Raw genomic sequence first — 19749 nt, 5'->3', positions numbered from 1 at the left:
GTAAAGGACAGCTGGTCTGAGTCAATAGAAGGTAGTATCCTACATTCCTGCCTCTGCCAAACTGCTAAAGATGCATTTTTGTGTAACATGCACTAAACATGTTTATTTCAAAGTCGTTTCCACTGAGTTCAGGGAGGCAGCCAGCTTGTTTCCTTGGAAATAACTCCCAGGGAGTTCAATAAAACTTTCTCCTAAGTAAGTCTGGCAAAGATTGCAGACTTCTGCTGCAAAATGCAAGATATGGGCTTTGTAAATGTTGCTGAAGGCACTCAGCTATATTCAAAGAGTAACCTCCAGTCTTACTGGTGTGTGTGTGTGTGTGTGTGTGTGTGTGTGTTGCTTTATAGCTAAAAGGCTTGAGGTCAAATCATCCTTGAAGGTCCTGGAAAGCCTCTTTCATTAGCACAGAAATATTTCTTTATGGCCCCCCTCCCCCGCTCACTTTTCATTCTGGATACTCTGATCATTATTGCTGCCCTCTATTGATTATGCTGCAGGCAGAGGGCAGATGACCAGCTGCACTGATCTTCCCGTATGTAAGGCCACCCTCATTTTATTAGGATGCTGATAAGATACCATGGCCTTTGCTGACACACCATGTCATCAATAATATTGCATTATCAGCACAGCCAGGCTGCAGCTTGCAGTGCTGAACAAATTTTAGACACTTCTGGCACTGATGTACATTCAGAAAGGACAACAGAACTGCTAGCTGCTTTGTTATGCTATCTGGGATATAATTAGAATCATTGGGATGATTCAGCTGCTAACACCTTCAGTCTCTGGATTTCGAGAAGGTCACAAATATGTATGTGTGTCAGGACTAGTGATGAGGGACAAATATGATTTTCTTTTCATTTTAATGAGAAACTACATAATTCACAAACCAATAGGTGAACCAAAACACAGGCAACCTTCCAAACTTGCACTTCTCTGAATTTTGATATGCAGTTCTCTAACCAAACTACGAGGGGGGACATTCATTAAAGATTTCCCCTGATGTACTTCCCGTGCACTGAGACAAATGAAACTGGGCACAGATATTAGTCCTTCTCTACATAGCTACCAGCAAGAATCAAACACTTCTCCCATTGCTTTATGTAGCTGTGGAAACCTTGTCTGTAGAAGTCAGCAGTTTGTGTCAGAAGCCACAACTTGACCTCAGAAATCAGCATTTCATCATCTGGAAAAAGCTTGCCCTTCAAAAATAACTTCATCATTGGAAAAAGGTGGAAGTCCGATGGTGCAAGGGCAGGACAATAAGGGGGCTGAGGAAGGATTTCATGGCCACAGGACCGTGCTTCTGTCTGAGCAACATGCGAGTTGTGAACTGGAGCATTATCCTGCAGGAGGCGGGCACCTTTGGTCAGCATACCACGCCTCTTGATTCTGATGGCCTTCTGCAATTTCTGCAGCAGTGAAGCATAGTATGTCCCGGTAATTGTGGTGTCCTTTGCCAGGAAATCCATCATCACTACTCCATGCTGGTCCCAAAAGACCATGAGCATGACCTTGCCCACTGACAGTTGGGCACGTGCCTACTTTGGAGGTGGTGAGGCAGAGATATAAAAAATGAGAGGGCCATTTCAGACATTTGGGGGGTCCACAGAATGGGGCAAATATTTTTGGAACCTCGGTGCTGGCAACAGTTTCTCAGAAACCGCTAGATCATGGCTACCAATAGCGTCTACCACTGTGCACTCTCAAACACAAGCCATTGGCTCCTGGGAACAAATGCTGTAGTGACACATAGTGTTGCTCATGTCTTAGGTGGTATTCTAAGAGGAACCACAAAATGTTTGGCAGTGTTGAAAACAGAGAAACTGATGAAAACATTGGGCTGCTTTCACCTCCCAAATTCAAGTTGAAAGTTCTCCTCACTAACTTTCAGACTAAGCTGTGCTTCATTCAGAGCAAACATTATTCAGATGTCTGCCTGGCGTCACCTCACCAGGATTTCAGACAGGGATCCATCCCAACCTTAGATGGAGAAGCCATTGGGGACTGAACCTGGGACCTTCTGCATGCAAAGCATGGGGCACAACCCCTGAGTTCTGGCCCTTCTCCCTAAGTTTCCTTTTCCTCCAAGTTTCTTTAATGCACAAATCCAATTCCTGCAGCACTGGAATCAAGTAAAACACCAAGCATTGCTATTAGGAAGGCAGAAATCTGCTTTATACCAAGGAAAACCACAGGTCTTTCTTCCAGGTTAGTATTATCCACTGAAACTGCTCTCTCCAGGATTTCAGGAAGGAGCCTTTTGAAACCTTCCTTGGAAATTCTGGGGGCTGAACTTCAAACCATCTGTATGCAATGCTTTCTCACTGATCTATTCTTTTCCTTGGGTAGCACTGCCCACAAAGGAGGCTACCTAATGCGAATATTTTTGCATCACTGCTAAAAGGTCTGAAATCAATCAATCCAATTAGCAATCTCTTGCCTACCCTCAAGCACAAAGGGTTAACTTACAAAGATAGCCTAGATCCTAAACCAGAAACCTAAAAGCTCTGCCCTTCCTTCTCCCAATACTGATCTCTGAAAGGAAAGCACATTTTTCTTTGGAGGAGACCAAGCAGGGTGACCTTTTTCTGGGGTCTATTTTTAGAAGAGAGATGGTGCCAAGTCAATATGTAGGTTACTATAACATGAATCACCCTGCTCTTTGGGAAGGAGCAGGAAGGAGGACGTGGCCACACACAAAAGAAGCCTTGCCAACAGTCTTACAGATTGTAGTGAGGAGAGGAGAGCAGGCTCAGCATTAGTATTTAATATCTGAAAAAGGATAAAGATTAACTACAAAGGCCACATTAGGCTGGAATTCTAAGGAACACAAGACTTTGATCCTTTTCTGTTACAAAGTCAAATAACATTGTCTCACTCTGCTTTAATATTGAACTAATACTTTCTATTCAGGAGATGGTGGCTATTCTCTGCAAATATTGTCTGGCTGGGCAAGTACTGGGTGGAGAGTCAATAAAGATTTGGTACCCTGTATTGAGATTGGATGGTCATCACAAGGAGAGCTCTGCTGGCTTGCACAAATGGCCCAGAAGAAAGAAACCTTTTCCAGCATTTCCCAAAGACCCCAATCCAGTGGTGGGTGTGGCCTTGAGCTGGTAGTACGAAGGCCCTCAACACATTCTTATGGTGCACAATGCACACAATACACACAATACACAAGCATACACATAAACATACTGTTACAGGCCACCCCAGTGTCTGCCAAGTGGTAGCAAGATTCCAGGGGTCTTGTATTCCTTGGGAATGAGGCACAGTGGAAACTGTTAATGACTGCAATTGGACTTACAGGAAAAAGCTATCATGTATAATGAGATAAGAATCCAATATCCAATTCAGAGCAGGTCTCTCCATGGTTTTAAGTTTGGTAATAAGTTGCAATTCAGCAGATAGGTTTACCACACCAATCAACCAACCACCCATTCCCACCACCCTTCTGAATAATACCCCTCCCCACCTTCTCACTACATATAAGGGTCTGGTGACTTCTTTTTCAGTGTATCTGAAGAAGTGTGGATGCACACGAAAGCTCATGCCAATAAGAAACTTAGTTGGCCTCTAAAGTGCTACTGGAAGGAATTTTTTATTTTGTTTCGACTATGGCAGACCAACATGGCTACCTACCTGTAATGGAAACTGTTGTGTCTTTATGAAATATGGTTCATTTTACACGTATTTACAACCTAAGGTTTGTTGGAGAGAGTGCGGAACATTACACCCCAAGAGCATCTCTCATAAATTATTATTACATTATAAATTATTATTACTGTATTACATTAATTATTGGTGTTGTTGCTGCTGCTGCTGCTGTTGTTGCTTATCTCATAACCTCAGCAAGCTTGGATCCAAAGCAACAGCCTACCAGGCCCCCTTGTTTATTGTGTGCAGCCTCCTTCACGCAGCACCACTTGTCCTAAGCCCCTCTCTTCGCCTTCCCCAAACCCCCTGTTCCAAAACCTGTTTTAAAAGGAGACATTTTTCCTGTAGTGAGGTCACACCCTCTGTTACCCCTGGCAACCTCCCCCTCTCAATTCTTCTGTTTCTGTCCACATCTCAGCCGGGGCTTGGACAGCATCTGCATGGTCAATTATTCTTAATGGACTGGTACTTGGCTCTTTTGTGTTCTTAATGGCATTACACCAAGCTGCAGAAGGCTAATCTAGTCCACCATCCCATTTTCAAAATTAACCAACCAGGTGCTTCCAGGAAGCCCCAAAAGCAGGGCCTAACTGGTACTTGGGAGGCCTACTGCTAATAGGCATGAATAGATATTTACATCTCCATAAATTTGTCTAATCCAGGGGTGGTGAACTTTTCTCTGCCTGAGGACCACATTCTCTCCTGGGCCACCTTCCAAGGACCACCTGCCGGTGGTTTGTGTGGCCAGGGGCAAATTACTGTAAGTGAAGCAATGAATATCATTTTACTTTTGTGCAATAGGCTAGTTTCCACACACACAACCTCCCTATCCTACATCTATTCAAGTAAGAGGCCATCAGTGGAGCCAGAATTCTTCTTTGGATCACATTTTAATCAAAGCCTGAGAGGAACTGAAGCTCATCACTCCTTTGAAGCATGTTTCCATTAGCACCTGAACTTCATTCCCAGACCTAAGCTCAGGGAACTTCACTGTCAGCCTGATTACAAAAACAATCATCTTTCCTACTGCTTGCTGGTGTAATGCTTAGGTCAGGGCTGTGGAATTTTTGGTCCTCCAGATATTGTTGGACTACAACTCCCATCTTCCCTGACCATGCTTGCTGAGGCTAAATGGAGTTTGAGTCCAACAATCCCTGCAGTGTTTCCCATCTCAAAACTAGGTAATTGCTCCCTAAATGGTCACAACTAGTTTGTCATGCATTCAGTTTCCCTGTGTTCTTCTCCTAAACGTTTTATTTTCATGAAGTGATTTAGTGTTCTGAGAGTGACAAGAATGTTTGTTGTCTTATTAACTAGGCTGGAAGCTGGAACAGAAGAAGCCATTTCAGCAATATAGTCACAAAGTGCTTTTGAAGTGTTTCAAGGGTGGAATAAAGAAGCAGCTTACTGAACAAAAGTGTTAATACTCAAAGGAATAAAAAAAGATTCAAACCGGGCATCATAAACCACATCCTCTGCAGTATTCTGAGAGTCTGGCTTAAGTGTACATAACTATGTCCTGTCTCCTCTAGTCCTCAAGATAAACCATTTCATATGATATTAGTAATAATGGCATTTGTATCCCACCCTTCCTCCCAAGTTACCGAGGACAACAAATGTGGAAGTGATGAAACAATGCCATTAAAAAATAAAATAAAAACATATTTAAAGCATCTAAAAACAATTAATTTAATTTTAAATAGGTTTAGGCTGTCTGCTGGGGAAAGGTCCTCCTGAGGCAGCTTAAAACAGATAGAACACCACATTGTGTTCTTCCATTTTGGAAGGGTTTTAGGTGTTTCTAAATTTTAATTATTTTTATCTGTTTTAAAAATGTATTTTCTGTTGAATGTAATCTACCATACGTCAACATGGTGAAGAATGGAAAATATGCATTAACAAATAATTATATATATAAGAACCTAAGAGGATCCTGCTGGTTCAGGCCAAGGGACCATCCAGTCCAGCATCTAGTCCAGCTCCTGTTCTCCCAGTGGCCAAGCAGATGCCGGTGGGAAACTAGCAAGCAGGATTCGAGCACAAGAGCCCACTTCTCCCCTCCTGCGGTTCCCAGCGACTGGGATTCAGAATCATTGCTGCCTCCAGCTGTGGCAGCAGAGCACAGCCCTCATGGCTCGTAACCCTGGATAGCCCTCTCTTCCATGAATTGGTCTTTTCCTCTTTTAAAGCCATCCAAGTTGGTGGCCATTACGGCCTCCTGTGAAAGTGAGTTCCATAGTGTAACTATGCGCTGTGTAAAAAAGGACTTTCTTTTATCCATCCCAAATCTTCAGCTTCCTTGGGTGTTCTAGTGTTTTGAGAGATGGAGAAAAAGTGTTCTCTATCCACATTCTCCATGCCACGCGTAATTTTATAAACGTCTGTCATGTCGCCTCTTACTCAACTTTTTGCTAAACTGAAAAGTCCCAAACATGACTACAGTTCTTCAAAGGGGAGCCACTCCATCCTCTTGATAACTTTGGCTGCCCTTCTCTGAAACTTCCCCAACTCTACAACATCCTTTTTGAGGTGAGGCAACCAGAATTGCACACAATATTCAAAGTGTAGTTGCACCATAGATTTGCATAGTGACATTATGATACAGTGGACGCTCGGGTTGCAAACGTGATCTGTATGGGAGGCACATTTACAACCCGCAGCAGCACGTCTGTGCATGCACGGGTTGCGATTCGGCGCTTCTGCGCATGTGCAAAGTGCAATTTAGCACTTCTGCACCCGTTCCAGTACTTCCGGGTTTCCGCAGTCCGTAACCTGAAAAAACACAACCTGAAGCGTCTGTAACCTGAGGTATGACTGTACTGGCAGTCTTATTTTAAATTTCTTCTGAAATAGTAGTAGTGGTGGTGGTGGTAATTGTTGTTCTTGTTCTTGTTTTTGTTCTTGTGTTTATATGCTGCCCAACTGACTGGGTTGCAAATCCTATATCAGGGTTGCCATGTTTCAAAATAATCCAGGACAAAGTGCCGCTTTTCAGAAATTCTTCCCAGACATCAGTTCCACCTTTGAAATCCTGGTAATGTCCAGGGAAATCCAAACGTATGGCAGCCCGACCTATATCTACTTCACACAGATGTCAATTCCACATCAGAGATCTATCTATATATCTATATCTATATCTATATCTATATCTATATCTATCTCTATCTCTATCTCTATCTCTATCTCTATCTCTATCTCTATCTCTATCTCTATCTATATCTATATCATCTATATCTATATCTATATATCATCTGTAGCTATAGCTATCTGGCATGCACAGCTCAGTGAACATTCTAAATATTAACTGCCATTCTGAGGTCATTTTGAGATCTAATCACAAGAAGGCAGTGATAGAAGGCCTAGTCCCGGAACCATTAATAAATATCAGTCACAAAGTCCCCGGCTTTAAATTTTATGATCATGATTATTCACAGTGCATGCTTCTGCTGGGTTCCTCTGCCCATATATTATCTGCTTTGTGAACAAGTCACCATGCATATTAACAGCAGCTCCCAGAATTAGTTTGACCTTCCTATTTGGAGATTTTTGATGAGTCAGCAGATCACATTAAATAAGCCACATCAGTTTATATATATAAAGATGAAACGTGATCTCATGCTTTGTGGTGCTCCAAAATATAAGCAGGCCTTTCCAAAAGCAGAATATCAGTAGCTAGCTATTATTATGTTTTAACATCACAGCTTCTCAAGGATAGAGACAAGATCAATGGGTTCACTAAAGGACAAATGGTGGAATGGTTGCATTTTGCATGCTCTGTGTATCATTTGCCAAAAACTAACAATAATGAAAAATGTGCAGAAATTCCAAATGTAGGGTATTTAAAGGTTTCCCTTCCTTTTTATTTATTTATTTATTTATTTATTTATTTATTAACAGCCCTGCCCTGCTCACAGTGGTGCAGTTATTTCCAGTTTCCCATCCAATGCAGAGGCAATGCAGATCAGGCAAGTCAGTTGCACTTCAGGACAATGCAGGAAACAGAGCTACGATTGAACCCAGGTCTGCAATAAAGAAATTTATACCATTTTAACTGCACAGCAGTTTCCCCACCTATTACAACTTCAGCTCAGAACTACATCAATATTTTGGTTTTGTTTCTTTGCTGAAATGTTTAAATAAAACTGTTGCAAGGTCAGATACCAGAATGGATGAAAAGCCGGCTAAATACCCCAGGGAAGGCCAGGCTGATACTAGTTCACTCACTCATAAGACAGAGGCCACATCCCAAAGAGAAAGGTCACAGCAAAGCAAATCTGGTCAAATCCAGTAGGCACAGCCATACCCCAAAGAGAGCAAAAGGGCAGCTTTTCAGCACCCTGGAGAGTTCACGGCAGCCAGTAGTTGCTACTAAGACTCACTAGCTGGTTACTTAGAGCAACAGCTTTTTCAGCCCAAGAGCCACATTCCAATGGTGGGTAGGGACAGAAGCAAAAGTGGGTGGAGCAATGAGTATAGATTTTACCTTAGTATAGTGGGTTAGTTTATACACACTATCCTCCCACCAGACAAACAAGAGGCAATGACAGAATTCAAGAATACATTCCCAGCCAGGCAAAGATATCGGGGGGGGGGGGACAGGGTCAGAGAGTGGTACGGCCTGAGGGGCAGGTAGAGAGGCTTGGAGTTTGAGGTTCCCCACCCCTGACTTAGAGCAAGCTACAACTTTCTGAAGGCTGACTGGCCAGAACCTCCTCTTAGCCCCACCTCCTCCTGAAGAGCTGTCTGCTCTTGTAGAGGCTATTCCTTGGCCTGTGAGCATGAGTGGGAGGGGAGCCCAGAGCTGGAGGGGTCCTGTAATGCCATGTTTTCTGGCCTGGATGCTCTGTGTGTGTCATGAAGTGTTCTCTAAATTAGTCTGCTCCCCTCATGTGCATTGTCCTATATCCAGTGTTGAACAGAACTTAAGAGGAGTCAGCTGGATCATGTCCAGCATCCCGTTCTGACCGTGACCAACCAAATGCCTATGGGCAACATGAAGGTAGGAACTGCACACAAGAGCACTATCTCCTCCTCTGGTTCATAGTAACTAGAATTCAGAAGCATAATGCATCCAGCAGTAGAGGGAGAACATAGCCTTAATAGCTAGCAGTCATGTTTTGGTCTAAACCCCTTTTAAAGCAACCTAAGTTGGTGGCTATCACTGCCTCTTGTGAGAGCAAATTTCACAGTTTAACTATGCTCTGTCTGAAGTTCTTACTTTTGTCTGTCCTGAATCTTCTAATATTGTCTCCTTGGGTGTTACGGGGGGGGGGGACTCTTCTCTATCCACTTTCCCCCTACCCCTTCCTTTGTTTTTTCTAGAAACTTTAATATTGTTTTTGAGAAAGATAATGTGAACAGTTACAGACTTTAAACTCAGGCTCCTATGTTTTTCTCCAGCAATCATTAACCAGCAGGGTTCTGCTGCTTCTGTGTATCCATCACTGAAAAAATACAGACTTTTGATCAAAGCAAATGCAGCAGTGTAGACAAATCAAAGTTTTGTCTTTGCATGTGTTTCAGAAGGCTACAAAAATGAATTATTTTGAGATGGTAGTTGGATCCCAATGAATACTTCAGGCTCCGTTATTTTCTTTATTCATCAAAAGATGCTGGCGTTTTATGACAGCAGAGGCACAGCACTCATCTTGCTGATTCATTCTCTTGCACAGACCTAGATGAAGTCCTTTGGGTAGCAACTGCACAGGCAAAACAGGAGAGGTTAGTTTTGCTGGCAGAGACACAAACCAGCAGTGCTATGCTGAAATTTTCTTCCATTCTCTCCCCTCCCCACCCTGGCAGCCATTCTCTATCTATTCATGAGGGGGGAAATGCAATTGAGAGCTTGAATTTGAGAGTTATCAAAGTGAAGAAAGCACTTTTAGTGAAATTCTCATGGGCAGGATCAGGGGTTTTGTCATTCTTGCTTTATGTTTGAGGTAGCCAAGAATTTCATTCTGAAATCCATCTCACCTCGGTGGGCTGCATTCTGCAGCCTTCCCAGATGCTGCTACTTCAATCAAACCCCACATCCTGATTTGGTTTGGGATCCAGGATTTGGCACAGCCCAAGCGCACAATTGTTACAAAGGGAAAGCAGAAGGCAAGAGGCTGATTTTCCCAAGACCATGCTGTCTTTCAGGGACTTAAACTACCCATGTCCATGACAAATTTGCCCTCTGCTGAACCTCACTGACTTTTATGACATTTTGCCTACATCAGTTTGGGAGGGGGTGTTGTATTCTCTCTTTTGTCTGCTTGTGTGCCTGAAGGGAACTTCTGATAGCCCCAGTAAAACCCCACTGAAATGAAAGGTGGTCTTTCAGCTGCAGACCCCATTGACTTTCTTCCCTAATCAATTAGCTCTTAAACTATGAGTTGCACAGATAACCCAATACAGTATAATATCTTGTGTAAAAAGCAAAAGAATTATTTTCTCTGAATTTTTCAGGAAGGAGTTATAAGCCCAGGAGACTTTCAGGCAGTGATGCAGTACCAGGGAAGCAGAATAACAGAACAGCAGATTTGCCAAGCTAGCTTGCAGCTACCAAGAAGAAAAAGAAAACCCTATTCTTTAAAAAGAATGATAAGATGGTTCTTCCATCTTGGGTCTATGGAAACTTCAGGGGAGGATTGCACAATGATGTTATAAAAATGCAAAGCAGAACAATGGGAAAAGGCAAAAATAAATAAATAATAATTTTGGAAGTGTAGTTAACTGATCCTGCCACAGGCAAACAAAGATTTCTTTTCCCTTTTCCCAACAGAAAGTTCATGCAATTCTTTTGTCAGCCAAGTTTCCTTTGGCAAGTTATTTTTTAAAGTGGTGATATACAAATGTATTGGTTGGAAAAAAAATGATGAGGAACAGTGATGGGTTAGTGTGTGCGTGGAATCGATTCAGTTCATATTTAAAGGTCAATCTAACACTTCTCCAAATTTAACAGGGCAGTTCTCCAGCCAAGCAATGTGTTCAGAAACACATAGGCTAATGTAAATTGTGCACAGAAATGCAAATGTTAGGGGGAAAATCACACACCAAATGCATTGTATTGGGAGAAAAATAAATATTAGGGAAAATATGTTTTGCAAATATTTGTATATTAGGCAAAACTGCATGCAAAAATGTGTATGTTAGGAGAAATGCACACTTATCTACATTTTTAGCAGTTCTTACTTGTATCTGTCGCGGGTGGCACTGTGAGTTAAACCACAGAGCCTTGGACTTGCCGATCAGAAGGTCGGCGGTTCGAATCCCCACAATGGGGTGAGCTCCCGTTGCTCGGTCCCTGCTCCTGCCAACCTAGCAGTTTGAAAGTGCAAGTAGATAAATAGGTACCACTCCGGCGGGAAGGTAAATGGCGTTTCTGTGCACTGCTCTGGTTCGCCAGTAGCAGCTTAGTCATGGTGGCCACATGACCCGGAAGCTGTACACCAGCTCCCTCAGCCAATAAAGCGAGATGAGCGCCACAACCCCAGAGTTGGTCACGACTGGATCTAATGGTCAGGGGTCCCTTTACCTTTACTTGTATCTGTAAGCCACCTTGAGTCATATCAGGGAAAAAGACATTGTATTGTGTGTGTGTGTGTGTGTGTGTGTGTGTGTGTGTAATAATTATTTTAAAATGCTGATGGATTTTCATGAGGACTTTTAAAAAACAATCATAGCTAATGTGGAAATGTGGATAAATGAACTTTAGATTCAAAAATATGAGAAACTGAGAGAAACCTAAATCAATAGATTAGGTGTGGTGTAGTGGTTAAGAGCAGAGGACTTGTAATCTGGTGAACCGGGTTCACGTCTCCGCTCCTCCACATGCAGCTGCTGGGTGACCTTGGGCTAGTTACACTTCTCTGAAGTCTCTCAGCCTCACTCCCCTCACAGAGTGTTTGTTGTGGGGGAGGAAGGGAAAGAAGATTGTTAGCCACTTTGAGACTCCTTAGGGTAGTGATAAAGCAGGATATCGAATCCAAACTCTTCTTCTTCTTCTTCTCACTGTTGGGGAAGCAGTAGCTTGAGGTGTGGCAGCTGGTGTGTTGGAGGGCAAAGTAACTGACAGCAGACGGAGCCAGGGATCAAGACAGCTGGAGCCAACTAATTCTGGTTATCTCCCCATCCCCAGCAAAGATTCTAAAGATACTTAAGCAATACAGTGAAACCAGCCTGCGCCAGAGGCATAGGCCAGGAGGGGCACATAAATCACTATTGGAGATTGACTGGTAGAGATAGTGACAATAGACCCCTTTTGGATCCTGCAGCACCTGGCAGGACAGGGGAGAGAAGAGATTGCTGGGAAGCTGGAAGTGCCGTTGCTGTCTCCCCATCCCTCCCTCCCCAGAGAGAGATCGGGAGGGCCAGGTGGGGGGGCACCCGCACTTACAGCCCACGCCATTGGAGGCTGGCACTCTCAATGCAAGAAGCACAGAGCCCGGCAGACAGAAAGCAAGCAAGCACAGAAGCCCACAGAGGGCTTCCCTCTGCCTGCTCAGTTAAGAGGATCTTCTTCTTCCCGCCATGTTTGGCAATCTTAATCCCATTTATTAGGAAGTAAGATCCGCCCCCCTTTGAGTCAGCAGGACTTAGGCCTGAGTAGAGTTGCACAGTTACACAACAATCCTATACACTCAACCTGAGAATAAACTCTATTCAACTCCATGGGACTTCTTTTGTAAGTAGGCCTGCAGAGGATTGCACTGTTGGCTGATTTATTTGGCATAACTGGTGGAACCCTTTACAAGCTTTGTCTTGTATGTGTATTGACAACATGCCCAATATATAAGATGAGGAGTGTGGAAGGTATTACTTGGTAAGAATTTTGGACTGGCACTCACTGGAGCATTTGCTTTTTAAAAAATAAATAAACCTCACCTCAAAATAGTTCAGTTACAAACGACCTGGCCTGTGCTCCAGTCTATGAGGCTTGAGAGTGTTTCAAGTGCTTGGGCCGTGTAAAATGTAACAATTTCTCATGTCATTATTGTGGCAAAGTGATATTTTTTTTTCTGAGGGGGCGCACCAATATAGCTCCCTCCCAAGGATAAACCTCATAATGCAGTGCAACTGCTCCCATTTTCCCCTCTACTGCAAAACTGTCTGTGCTAATTGGCATTGACCCTACAAGATCTGAGGCCCAGGGCCCTTTCCAGTCTTACTACCTGTATCAGATGCTATTCCCAATGGTAAGTGTGATAGCTGTGGCTGGTGGGAGCCACCAGCCAACACTCCAGGGTAATCAAGGGCTGAAAGGAGAATTCTCACTCCTACTGGTAGCAGTCAGGTGCGGGGGGGAGAGGTTCAGCCCGCAGTGGGCAAGTGCTCTGTTGCTGAGTGGGTAGTAGCTCTCACTGATGTCAGTAGCCCAGCCACTGCACTCTCCCAGGGCTGACTGCAATGTCTTCTACCTTAGCTCCCAGTGGTTACCATTTAAGGTAGAAATTCCACGCCCCTTTTGCTCATGCAACAGTGGTGGCAAGCAGTTCCCACTATTGAACTGCTTCACTAACTGGCATTGTGTGTAGTCCAACTCTTAGCTAACATAGCACAGAACTGACTATCTTGGAGGGTGATGAAGATTTTAAAGAAGATGCTGGTTGTACAGAGATGCTGTGGTTGTGGGTTTCTTGCACAGGTTGGCTTAATTAACCTACCTGGTCCTTCCCATTCTATAGGTTATAGCAGGCATAGGCAAACTTGGCCCTCCAGATGTTTTGGGACTACAACTCCCATCATACCTAGTTAACGGGACCAGTGGTCAGGGATGATGGGAATTGCAATCCCAAAGCATCTGGAGGGCCGAGTTTGCCTATGCCTGGTTTTTAGCCAACTGACTTCTACTCAGAGTAGACCTCTTGAAATGAATCAAGTTAGCCATGTCTGTTAACTTTATTGGGTCAACTCTGAGTGGGGGTAGCATTGTATTCCCCCCTACATTCCTTTCTATGTAAGAAGAGAAAGTTATTACTGCTTAACTCTTCACAATTATTTAGTTCAACGTTAGCATTAGTGCTATTGCCATGATGGGAACCTTGACAGTGTGATTCCTAGGAGTTTTTGGTCTCAAAAGTCTTTCCACACTAGGAAAAAAATTGTTACATTACTTATCTAGATGCATTGCACAGTTTGGTAAATAAATGCAGTTTCTAAAAGTTTCTGAACTGTGAGTGACTAAAGAACTCCCACTGCAGGATATATACCATATAGATACCTTTCTTGCCCACCTCTGTTCCTACAAAGCATAATGATGCTCTCACTTGGTGAGTCAAGCCTTTCAGCACCCAGTTAAATGCAGGAGTATATTGAGCTGTGAGCAGGAGTGGGTGGCAAATCAATTGATTTAATCTGTAGTGGGAATGTCATACGTGGAAAATGTGCAGAAAACTGGTGATGGTGGTTAGAATAAGTGAATAAGAAGACATGAGGAAGACGGTGTGTGTCCAACATTTGACTGAGAATGCACAAAGGTGATAAGGAGAACAGTGTCCTATCCCCAATGTGGAAGTAAGATTCAGTTGCCAATCAGGTCAGTTTCTGTATATGGAAGGTGAAGGAGGCACCATCTTGCCCTTTGCCACAGGCAGCAGAATGTCTTGGACTGGCTTGTAAGCTTGTGCACCTCCAAATGTTGGACTACAGTTCACATTGTCTATGACTATTGGTTATGTTGGCTGGGGCTGATGGGACTGAAGATTCACAACATCTGGGGGTCTACAGTTTACCTACCACTACATTACAGAAACACTTCAGTTGAGTTACCTGCTCTCTCTCTCGCTCGCTCTCTCTGTGTGTATGTGTGTGTGTGTTATTTTATATGAAAAACGTTTTTAAGCACAATTGTGCACTAAGGATTGGGGGGGTATATGGACTCTAGCTGATTGGTGCCATCCACAGGTGGCTTGTGCTACAAACTTTCAAGATGGTTGTTTTCCAATGCTTAGGATTACATCCACACTATACATATAAACTACATGGCTTTCCCCAAAGAATCCTAGAAACTTTGCAGAACGACACTTCCCAACACTCTTAACAAACTACAGCTCCCATGATTGTTTGGGGAAGCCATGCTGTGGATGTGACCTAATTCTGGAGAGTAGGAGTTCAGTTGAGCTTCACAAGGGCATGCCAAGCTGCAGCCTGTCTTCTTGACCCCTTCCTTTCACTCTACCACTTGAAGATCTTTTGATTAAAGCCTGTTTTTACAAGTCACGCAAAGGAAAACTTAATAGCTCTACAAAATCCACTTTGCCCTTTTCATGTCTGAAACTGAAAAAGAATTGGAATGCCAAGTGCAACTGAACTGATATTAAAATAGCACATGAGGCTATGCCAAGAAATGCATTACTGTGGTGATAACTCATTAACTCAACACAAAGAGATACTACATTGTAAAAAATAAAAAAAGACATTTGCTGAGTTACCCATACAAATTACATTAATATCCTGCCTTTCCCCCAGAGCACATGTATACTCTGCTCATTTCATCCTCACAACAGCCCTTTGACTCAAAGGGAGGGAGGGAGATATATGGGATAAATTTGATTCAGTTCACATTTAGGCCAGCTTATATAATTTGCACTTTTTGAAATAATATGAGAACCAAAACACAACATCCTTTGAAATCGGCACATCTCTATTTTTGCAATGCATTACTCCCACCAAGCAATGTGTGGAAAAATGCATATTCTTAGGTGAAGTGTGCATATAAATGAATGTATTAGTGAAACTAACATAAAAAAATGCATTATATTGTGGGAGATTGCATCACATTTGCAGTAAAATGCTGGTGAATTTTCACATTTATTTATTTTTTAATGCAAACTGATATGAAATTGTGAAAAATTAAACTTAAGACTGGAAAAGTGAGAAACTGAAATTGAAATATTCACCCATATTCATTGGTTACCAAGTTTAACCAGTGAGCTTCATGGCTGATTTGAACCCAGGTCTACGCAGTCCCACTATGCCATGCCGAGCAATTGCCACTGAGGACAAAGTAGGGGAGATTGGAGAATCCATGGGAGGATGGAAGCTTCATCACCCTGCATAGATGATTCAGGAATTTTGTCACCAGGTCTTCCAAAACCTAGAAATACTCCAAGATGTTTATGATATGACGTATTAGAGAGCTTCCTTGCATTAATGAAAATCTATTTAGGACATTGGGGATTTGGCTTTTGGAAAAGAGCTTAGTATAGACTCCTAGATCACAAGCATTAAATGAGCAAGACGCCTGCATTAAGCAATTTTGCTCAGTGTCGAACAAAGATAAGAGAGCTATTTAAGAAAGAGTGGTTTGTCCCCACTATTGAATGAAAAAGAAACAATGCTGAAACAACTCAATTTATCAACAAAGAACACATGCCACATCCATTACGAGACCTTGAACACTAAACAAAGGACTGTGGTTTCCCCATCCCCCTGAAGAACCAGTTGTTTTGCCTGGCAGGAAATGGATATCAGGGCCCTTTAATTGGGAAAATCAAAATGCTCCTTCTTTCTGTGGGAGCAGTCAAGTCCAACATTTCCTGTTTGCTAGAATGGACACAGAGAGGAAGGCACTCAAGGGGAGGTGGCTCCAAACCGGGCAGGTAGAAGGCGTGGCCCTAGCTGACCCAGATAAAAGGGCTGGACACACAGCCATCTTCCTCTTTGGGGATCAACAAATGTACCTGCAACTAAAGCCAGCCTTCAGATTGCTACTGAATGTGAGTAAACTTTATTCTTACTTTTCAAGAATACTGTATTGTGTTATTCTTATTTTAAGAGGGAAGTAAAGGAGAAATTATCAGGAAGAATCCAGTGTGCACAAAGGGCTTCCTGAATTGCTTAATTAAAAGACTGAAACCAGCTACTCAAGAAGCTTCCTATTTATCTGCAAGGAATGTGCTCTGCTCTGTGCTAGCATGAGTAAGGAAGGATTATATGTAATTAGAAGGGATGATAGAAGCTGGACTCCTCCATTGTGGTGATGATGACATATGGGGACATGGGGTGAGGATATCAAAGCCAAAAGGAGGACTCTTGCTATTGAATTAGTTCTTATGCACAGGTGAAACTCGGAAAATTAGAATATCGTGGAAAAGTTCATTTACTTCAGTAATTCCACTTAAAGGGTGAAACTAACATATGAGATAGACGCATGACATGCAAAGCAAGATATGTCAAGCCTTTATTTGTTATAATTGTGATGATCATGGCGTACAGCTGATGAAAACCCCAAATTAACAATCTCAGAAAATTAGAATATTAAATGAAATCAGCAAAACAAGGACTGCTAATAGAGCAAATAAAGGCTTGACATATCTTGCTTTGCATGTCATGAGTCTATCTCATATTAGTTTCACCTTTTAAGTTGAATTACTGAAATAAATGAACTTCTCCACCATATTCAAATTTTCCGAGTTTCACCTGTATATTGTATTATTGTTTTGACATAAATGTGGTTCTGACTTGTTTTATATTTTGATACATGCTATGTTTTGTTATGCTGAAGATTCCAAAATGTGGTCACTGGGTCATTTTCTGTTCGTTTCCCTTGGGAAGTTAAAACAGGATATAAGCAATTCATTAAAGGAAATCTGGAGAACCAAGGGAACCTAGGAAGCTGCTTTACACTGAGTCAGGCCCAGGGCCATCTTTAGCATATGCGCCACCGGGGTGCAAAGATCCGCCCAGTGCCCCCAAATTAACTTTTATTGAGCTTTTTGGGGGAGGGGGTAAGCCAAAGTTGTTGAGCTTTTGGGGGAGGGGAAATCGCTCACTTGTAACAAGGATGCAGCAGAAAAAACTGCTTTTGTTTCCTGACTCGTCTGGAAAATTTGACGCTAAGGAGTAACACAGCGACGGGTGGGTGGGGGACTTTCGCTCCATTGCTTTTCACTGCCACCAATCGAGAGGGATCAGTATACAATAGGTATACATTTGGCGCCCCCCCCCCAAATTCGGCGCCCATGTGCCCCACCCCCCTTGCACCCCAAGTAAAGATGGCCCTGGTCAGGCCATTGGTCCATCCAGCATGGGGTCTGCAGGGTTTCAGGCAGGGCACATCCCTGGCCCTCCTTGGAGCTGAACCTGGGACCTTCTGTATGCAAGCAGGTGCCCTATCCCTGAACTATGACCCTTGCCCATCTCTGGTGTACATATGGTGTCCTATGATTCTACTGTATATAAGAGTGAGATATGCTGGTTGAACCAGTAGATTACTGGAGATTATCCTGAAGACCTGACAAAATGCCCAAATATCTTTCATTTTGATTGTGGAACTGTATTCTACTTATTTATTGCATTTTACACTGTCCATCAAACAAAGTGAGTGGTTTACAAATTTACTTTAAAAACACAAAATAGAACCAGCGGGGGGGGGGGGTCAGAAATAGTAGAAATGAGCTAAATGCAATTCAAAGTGCTGGTTTTGACCTATAAAGCCTTATGCAACTCAGGACCCCAATATCTCAAGGACCATTTCTCACCACAAGAACCAGTCCAGCCCCTTTTTCATGTGCCTCACCTGAGAGATGGAGACAGTGACCACATGAGAACTGGTATTTTCAGTGGTGCCTCCCCCCACCCCCCATTTTATAGAATCTTCTCTCCAGGGATAAATTTCACAAAATAAAAGTTAACTGGAGGAGAAAAGGTTGAAGGTATATTGGAATACAGTACAAAGAGAAGGAAATAAAGAGAGAAGATGAAGCTGTTAAGAGGTAGAGGGAAGTTAAGTATTATAGAGAAATAGATGAATACGAATATGTATAGAAAGAAAAATAGATTATGTAACTGTAAAGGAAACAGACACTGTAAGATCTGTAATTTAAAAAATTGCAATAATTATTTTTTTTAAAGAAACTTCTCTCCAGGGAAATGTGTCCTGGCAGCACTGTTTTCAGTTTTTAGGTGTTCAAGACCTTTTCATTTACCCAGGCCTTGGGTGGTGAGGCTGGGTTTCACTGTGCTGTAGTTTGTATGCCCACTAACCAATGTAATAAATCATTGTCATCAAAATCTCTGAACAATGACTACATTAAATAAATAAATCAAATCAACACATTCCTGCAACCCAGAAGCCCTTAAAAGCAACCAGTGGCATCTGCAGCTGGCTTTGGCATAACGGGGAGCTGTTGTAGAAGGGAATTTACTTCCTCCCTTCTCCCTTGCAAGGAAGATGTGAGTCAAGCTGCCTGTGTGTGAGGAAACAGCAGTTGGGGAGAAAGCTGCAGAACGGAAGTGGGCAGACTTCAGGCCTGGCAGATTTACTCTGATTGTCTACTAGAACGTCAAGATCAACCAAGCAGAGCCAGGTGCAGTCCCAGATTTACGTATAAGCTAAACAAGCTATAGCTTAGGGCTCCACTCTCTTGGGGCCCCCAAAAAAATTTAAAGGGGAAAAAAACTAGATGTACATTTCCAAAATATAAGATAAAAAATAAAATAATACCTACATACAGCAGCAGTGTTTTGTGTTGTGTAGGCTCCTATGATGTAAGTAATGGGCATATATAGCATATATTCAACACAAAAAACAGCGACAATTTGTTGTTGACAAAGGACAGCTGGACATATAAAGGGCCCCATTACCTTCAGTAGCTTAGGGCCTCATCAAGCCTAAATCCAGCCCTGGCCAGGTGGAAAAGACATTAAATTAGAATGAAAGGATGGGGTACCTCTAAGCTAGGGGCGGCATGTACCATTTCACTGCCTAAGGTGAAACGGAAAAGTGCTGCCTACACCCACACCCACACCCACCCACACCCACACACCACTGAAGCCATATGCTGGAATACTCCCCCCCCCCCCAAAAAAAAAGAAATCATCACATGAACAGCAATCCATGAAAACCACAGGAAAATTATAGAACACAACCAAGTAAACAGGGTTGCAAACCTCTTTTTAAAAGGTAAGTAATTAACATGGAAATGAACATTAGACTTCTACTACATTGTGTTAGATTTCCAGAAGTGTATTTTACATTATGTGAAACATCAAAAAAATGTGAAAATTAACAGAGAAGAAAATGTGAGGAAAATGGAATAAAGTGCTGTCTGAATATAGTCATTAGGTGGAACTTTTAAAGGTGCAAGTTATGGAGATCATAGAATC

At 42.6% G+C, this 19749-nt stretch overlaps 1 long non-coding RNA gene across 8 annotated transcripts in view; it reads left to right on the top strand.

The window, feature by feature from the left end:
- Window positions 1–19749, top strand: part of LOC308463870 — a 439765-nt gene that overhangs the window by 412173 nt on the left and 7843 nt on the right. The gene's annotated exons all lie outside the window — the stretch shown is intronic.

This window comes from Podarcis pityusensis, assembly GCF_964106645.2.
Source record: "Podarcis pityusensis genome assembly, chromosome: 15".
NCBI lineage: Eukaryota > Metazoa > Chordata > Lepidosauria > Squamata > Lacertidae > Podarcis > Podarcis pityusensis.
This window is presented reverse-complemented; position numbering and strand designations above follow the sequence as displayed.